The sequence below is a fragment of the Dasypus novemcinctus genome, chromosome 15 (genome assembly GCF_030445035.2).
Source record: "Dasypus novemcinctus isolate mDasNov1 chromosome 15, mDasNov1.1.hap2, whole genome shotgun sequence".
NCBI classification, from domain to species: Eukaryota; Metazoa; Chordata; class Mammalia; order Cingulata; family Dasypodidae; genus Dasypus; species Dasypus novemcinctus.
The window spans coordinates 31,256,786-31,264,062 of NC_080687.1; the positions used below are offsets into that span (position 1 = coordinate 31,256,786).

The 7,277-nt window shown below is 37.7% G+C and overlaps 1 pseudogene; it reads right to left on the bottom strand.

Annotated features, from left to right (window-relative positions):
* Positions 1–2,379: 2,379 nt before the first annotated feature.
* Positions 2,380–2,960, bottom strand: LOC101442906 (DAZ-associated protein 2 pseudogene; annotated as a pseudogene).
* Between the last annotated feature and the right edge of the window lie 4,317 nt (positions 2,961–7,277).

Below are 7,277 nucleotides of genomic sequence, written 5' to 3' on the forward strand. Positions count from 1 at the left end.
ACAAACTAGACCAGGGCCAAAAGTATTATCACATTAAAGCTGGTTTCATTTTAATGGAACTAAGACTGTGAAAATAGCACAATGGTATCAAAGCAAATGTGCATGTAACATCTTATGATTCTGCTCCATGTACTTGATCAGAGAGAGAGAATGAATGAAAATAATGCTACTGATTCTTGCTATCATTCGCAATAAATGCTTACTTATCTTGAAGGAGGGTGAGGTGATAGACTGAAAATTGTTGATGCCTAATTAATTTTTTCTCTTTGCCTCTTAAAGTATATGTGACCTGCCAACCAATATCCCCTAAACCCAAGTCAATCACTCAACTGAAGGAATGGATATTTGGTGTTATTTTGGAGGAACAACTGTTAAGATAGCTTCTTCTATTGTAACTTCTTAAGGGATTTTAAAGGACAAGTTTGTCTAAATGCAATGCAATGTTGCTTTTAAAACCCAATCTTCATGAAAGATGACATTACACTATGTAAAGATTCATTACCTGTAGTACAACTGGTTTATTATGATCTGGGCTAAAATCGATGTGCTGGCTTTTAATTATGTACCCCAAGAAAAGCATGTTTTTTAAATATATTTTTTTTTAAATTTTTAAATGTAACTTCATCACTTCATTCAAATCTTCAAAATAGTTTTTACATTTTTAGTATCAAAGTCCACAAGTGCACCACAGTGTAGGGAAAGACACAATGACGACCTGAACTCCATTAATAGTCAATGGTACAAACATTACATGTACAGAACACAAATTTAGATGAACTGAAATTACAAGAAAAAATAAAATCCAATTTCAGAAAAACAAAAATCTAGGGTCCCTGAAATAGTCTTAACTCTACATGAGACTTCACTGGACTCAAGTCATTTTGTAGTGAGGCATTCACAATATGATCTCATTGACCCAGTTTAGGAAGTCTTAGGAGCCATGAATGGCTGCATCAGACACTCTGACTGCAAATGGTAACTGATTCTTTTTTTTTTTAACATTTATTTATTTATTTCTCTTCCCTCCCCACCCACCCACGCCAGTTGTCTGCTCTCTGTGTCTATTTGCTGCATCTTCTTTGTCCGTTTCTGTTGTCGTGGGCAGCACAGGAATCTGTGTCTCTTTTTGTTGCGTCATCTTGTTGTGTCAGCTCTCTGTGTGGGCAGCGCCATTCTTGGGCAGGTTGCACTTTCTTTCACGCTGGGCGGCTCTCCTTATGGGGTGCACTCCTTGTGTTTAGGGCTCCCCTACACGGGGGACACCCCTGCGTGGCAGGGCACTCCTTGCGCACATCAGCACTGCGCATGGGCCAGCTGCACATGGGTCAAGGAGGTCCGGGGTTTGAACCACGGACCTCCCATGTGGTAGGCGGACACCCTAACCGCTGGGCCAAGTCTGCCGCCTGGTAACTGATTCTTGATGTGAAAAATCTTAATTTGGCTTTAAAGTCACCAAGCTTTTGAAATGCATTCTCCTCCTTGCCACTTGTATTTCAAACAAACTACTGTTTACAGGACAGTTTACATGGGCATGAGCTCAGTTTTTTTGGCACCAAAGCAAATTTGGGTTATATTCTTGTACACAGAGGCAACTTTTGAGAAAAGTCCAAAAGGCACCCTTCACTTGTGCCTAAGGAGATGCAAAAACAGAAGTAATGGTGTCTGTGATAGGGGCACAGAGGGTTTTCAGAGGATCCTTATGAATGACTTGTTTAAAGATGACAATTGGGGAGAAGTGGGAGGAGAGAAGGAAATTAGTCTGATTGGCTTTCTGTCCTGCACCATTGATTCAATGTAGACTTGTGGGAGGGAATGGAAGACTGGGTTTAGGGGCAGGATGTGGTGGAAAGAATGGAAAGGAAAAGATAGACAACTAATACGAGCAGTGACATGACAACAGAAGTTGTATCATATACTTATTTGGTAGTTTTATTCTTTTGTGGACTCCAGAAAATTATGTTCTTCAGATAATCCTTTCCATGAGTATAAAGCTATTGTGGATGTGGCACTATTTGATTAAATTACTTTAGTTAAAAAAAAAAAAGCAATGCAAATTCAAGACTTAAAGAAGATTAAAGATCAGTCAGAATAATTTGCCAACTTTAATTCTCAGGAAGATCAAAGTTACTTCCATACCTTATTTTATGTTTTATTACTAAAAGCAAAAATCAGTATGGTGCAATATTACTCTGGAGGAATTAAAGGAAGATCCTTAGGGTTGCTTCACCCACATTCATTTTATGAATGGATACTTTCCTTACCTCAAAATGCTTTAGGGAAATACAGCTACCATTACATGGTTCCTTATTAAGGCTGAAAAGTGCCTGAAAATTTGTGCACTGGAAAGACACTCCAACAACATGTGTCTAAACTGAAACTTCAAGTTAATATGACTAAAGCAGTTACATTGTGAGAAGTGCTGAAGGTGTATGATGTCTTTCCTGGCACAGAGGTGGCCTTGGTTCTCACCAGATGGTAGCCACCATCTGAGCAACCCACGAAGAAGTTCCCCTTCTAATGAGGATGCTGGCTCCCTGCATGACTGAAAGTTGAGCAGCAATGGGAGGGCTCCAGGGCAGAGGAGGAATGTTGCCAGCAGTCACCCAAGATCCAAATCTGGTGTCTGTGTCATATTTTCCCTCCACCAGCACTGCTGAGCCAGGTGGATAGCTGGGACCAACTGGATAATAAGCCATGGGGATTGTGGAATACAAAGATCTAAGAGCTACAGACTGGCCCATGGGAAGACAGAGCAAGGTACTAGGAAATATAGTTGACATAGTAGGGTCTATAGCAGTCCCTGGGTGCACAAAACTTTGAGAATAGAGTTCTGAGTAAGCAGGTGGAGCATCCCTATAGGATGGAACCTGAGGAAGATGCAAGGCTTGAGAGTTCACTGGATTGCTAGGTGTCTGCATAGGGTAGGTTGGCTGCATTAGATATTGACCCTTGCTGTTCATGGTGGCTGCAGGTCCAGTTCCACTCCATGTAGCAGATGATTATTTTTGTCATCCTCTTCCTGTTCCAAAAACATTTTCTTAATTTTTATTCCTATGTGTGTGAACTTACTGTAATTAGAACTGTTGAAGAGGTAATTTTTAGTGAAAGTGCAGCCACTGACAGGATGGGTCTTAAGCTTACCACTGGAGGCCTTATTGAGAAAGCCAGAGGGAAAAAGTCACAATGAAATAAAGTTGGAAGTCAACAGAAGCTAGAAGAGAAAGCAACATGGAAGAGAAGACACCATTATGTGCATTGCCATATGAGAGAAAAGCCAAGGACCCAAGGATCGCCAACAACCAGCCCCAGAATGCACAGTCTTCAGGGAGCCAGTATTGCCTTGCTGATGCCTGAATTTCAGACTTCTCCTAGCATCAAAACTGTAAGACAATAATTCCTTATGTTAAGGCAATCACTGCATTGTATTTGTTTTAGCAGCTATGAAACTAGTACAATTGGATTCCTATCCCAGCCTGAATTAAGGCTAAAAATACAGCTCCTAAATGTTTGAGTATATTTTCTGAATGATCTAAATTCATTGATTTTAGTATTTTATTGTTTTTTTAAATTTAATTATAAATAGTACCATCTTTAAAGACTTAAAAACCATACATATACACACACACAAGAAGAAAAAAGACAGATTAAAACTGTTAACATTTTTGTACACATATTTCCAAAATGATAATATAATACAACTATCATTTTATGTCCTAACATTTTTCAAGCAACAAAATAACTTGAAAATTTTCTATTTTAAAAGATATTCAGTCCTTAAACTCTCACTCAATGTGATTTTAATGGCTCTTTATTAGTCTATCTTAAGGACACAACAATTTATTCAAATATTCTCTTATTATTGTACTTTTAGGATGTTAGTAGTTCCACAATTCTATTTTTAAATTATGAAATAAATACATATGTTGATACATATTTTTTAAAAACTCTGATTATTTATTTAGGATATATTCCTATATGTGAAATTGCTGAGCCATAGTGAACAGACATTACTTAAGCTGTTAATTTGGAAGCCCATGCCTTCCAGAAAGATTATATCAATTTAAACTCCCAAAAGCAGATTATTAGAGTGTCCATTTTCCATCATTCTTAGCAACTTTTTGAGTCTTAATTATTTTAAATCCTTGCCCAGGAGGATCCTGACCATGTGTCTTTATTAGACTTTGACAGAAAGACACTCATTTATATGCTTGTATTAGTCAAAGTAGGTTAACTTCTGTAACAAAAATAGCAAAATCTCAGTGACTTAACACAATCAAAATTGTCTTCTTCCTAACATGTCAGTTCACTCCAGGTGTCAAGGATGGCAGCCTTTCCTTCTTATAACTCTACCATCTAGTAAGTCTTAGAAGTTTTTTTCAAGATCCTCTGCCTCTGATAACCATTCAGATGAAGAGACAGAATCATGCCTGGAAAATTTCTGTGGTCAAAGCCAGAAATGGCTCACTACACTTGCTCCCATATTATACTGGCCAGAACACAGTGACTCTCCTGGCTTCAAAGGAGCCTAGGACACAGTCTAGTTGGGTGCCCAGAAAGAAAAGGCAGCAGATATGATGAATATCTAGCTGTCTTTGCCCCAAATCTTAACTGTTTTTATTTTAATTAACATGGAGAGTTTCTATATTTTAGAAAGAGAATTCAATAAATTCACATTTAGTCACTGATATATATGCAATTGCATACTGTATTAGTCAGCAAAAGGTGTGCTGATGCAAAATACCAGAAATCTGTTGGTTTTATCAAGGGTATTTATTTGGGGTAGAAGCTTAGAGTTACCAGGCCATAAAGCATAATTTATTTCCCTCAACAAAGTCTATTGCCACATGTTGGAGCAAGATGGCTGCCAACATCTACCAGGTTCAGGTTTCCTGGGTTCCTCTCTTCCCAGGGCTTATTTCTCTTCAAACTCAATTGTTCTGCTTTCTCCATAAGGGCTTTTGTAGAATATCAAGTAAATGGCTCATCTCTCTTCCCGAGGTCTCTGCCTGAGTTTAATGGAGACTTCTCTCCTTCCTCACGTATCTGCTTCTCTGTGTGTTTACTTCCTGGCCTGCAAGATCAAAATTCCAACCTTCCTTCTCTGCAGTGAGGGTTCTCTGTGAGTCCCTGCCTGCCACTGGACATCCTACTGCTGTGGCCCAATCAAAATCTCAATCATTATTTAATCACCTAAAAGTGAAACCTCTGAATCCAATCCAGTTTAATATGCCCAGAAGGACAGACCAGTTTACAAACATAATCCAATCATGAACAGTATCAAACTGCCACACCATAGAGTAAGATTGATTGTGAACAAGATGCTCTCTATTTCCCCACCACAGCTTTCTAAATCATCCACTTCACTACATAATAAGACCTTTAGAATACTTTCACCTTCTTTTTCCTCTATCCTCCTTCCATCTTCTATTGGGATCCTTGAAATGCTTTATCTTCTCACACTTCCTCCTACTTCTAAATTTTGATGAAAAATTTCAGGATATTAACATTTCTATGAAATAATGAGCCTTCTGTTTCAAGAGTCATTATTTTATATATTATCAGCCTATCATATTTTTTATGCTTTAATAGCATAATAGATTGCTGGATAAATAGATGTTGTATATGGCTAGCTCCACTCTCCACCACTGTTTTCCCTCTTCCTTCAGCTTCACCATCTTGAGGTCTCTGTCCTTGTCCATTCATTATTTATTAATGTACTTTTTTAGTACTCTATTCAAATCAAGAAAAAGGGTAACAAACTCTTGCCTATATATAGGGTTCTTTTACTGCAGTCTTTTGTTCTCAAATTATAGATTTATAACACTTCTTGTAGCTTCTAGTCTTAGAGATGAAGAATCCAATGCCAGGATAACTCTTTTTTCCTTTGTGGGAAATGTGTTCTTTTTATCTGAGACAGGGTTTCTCTACTTTGCCACTCCTGACCTATTGGGCCAGATAAATCTTTGTTGCAAGGGACCAGTCTGTGCTCTGGAGGATGTTTAGCAGCATCTCTGCCCTCCCCCCACTAGATGCCAGTAGCAGGCTCCCATATGTAACAACCAAAAATGTTCTCATACATTGTCAAATATCCCCTGGGTGGGCAGAATCACCCCTAACTGAAAACCACTGGTCTAGAAACTTGTAAAATTTGCTTTTATATGAGAAAACATGCATATTAATAGAACAAATAAAATTACATGGGATTTTTTAAAAAATTATTTATATATGCTTCAATTTAGGAGAGCTCTTTTTGAAATTCTTCCCACCTCTATGGACTAAGGTTTAAGGACTCTCTGGCTCAAGTTGAAGCTCTTGTAGGGAGACATTCTTCTTTTGTTGTCTCTTACACTCTCCCATACACAATGGCATGGGAGCCTGAGTCTTAAGATTTAATTCCTCTTGTCATTTATGGATCATTTAATCTCAGAAAGCTTACATGAGGTCAAAACTGACCTTCACCTGGGGCAAGCATAGACCCCTGAATGCCAAACCAGCATCAGTTCTTTCTTCCATCTCCTAAGATTTCATCAAAAACCAGTAGCCATCTGTCACAGCAGCCAATTGTTCCAAGAAAGGATTCAGAATTAATAACAGAGGGTAAGGAAGTTACATTTAGGTTGCCATGTTCCCAAAGCCACCTTCAGAATTTATTTTAAAAGATTTGCTATTGAAAATTTTAGTGTTTAGGAAAACTGAAGAAAGGCTTACAAAAGAGAATATCACAAATATGAAACTTGCTCCATTTAAAAACACTGTATAGGGAGTAGATGTGGCTCAAGCAGTTGAGTGCCTGCTTCCCACATGAGAGGTTCCAAGTTTAGTTCCCGGTGCCTCCTAAAAACAAAACAAAAAAAAAAAAAACAACTAACAAAACAAATGAAAGAACCAACTCAGGGGAGCTTATGTGGCTCAATGGTTGAGTGCCAGCTTCCCACATATGAGGTCCAGGGTTCAATCCCCAGCCCTGGTACCTCAAAAAAGTAAAATAAAATAACTAAAAAAAATAAAAACACTGTACAATGTAATAAAGCACAAAGGAAAATGAAATAGAATTAGCTTGCAAGTAATACAAATTATTTTAAAACTCCACAGAAATCAATAGTAAAATCAGTATGAAAATAGTAGAGATTTTTTAAATATTAGAAAAAAGATCTCTCTCTAGTACTGAAAATGCATCCAAAATTTTATGTTCCTATGTGAACATAAAAAGAGTCTACTGACACAGTATACTATAAAAAAGTATATAGAACTAAGGATAAAAAGAATGTGTCATTTCA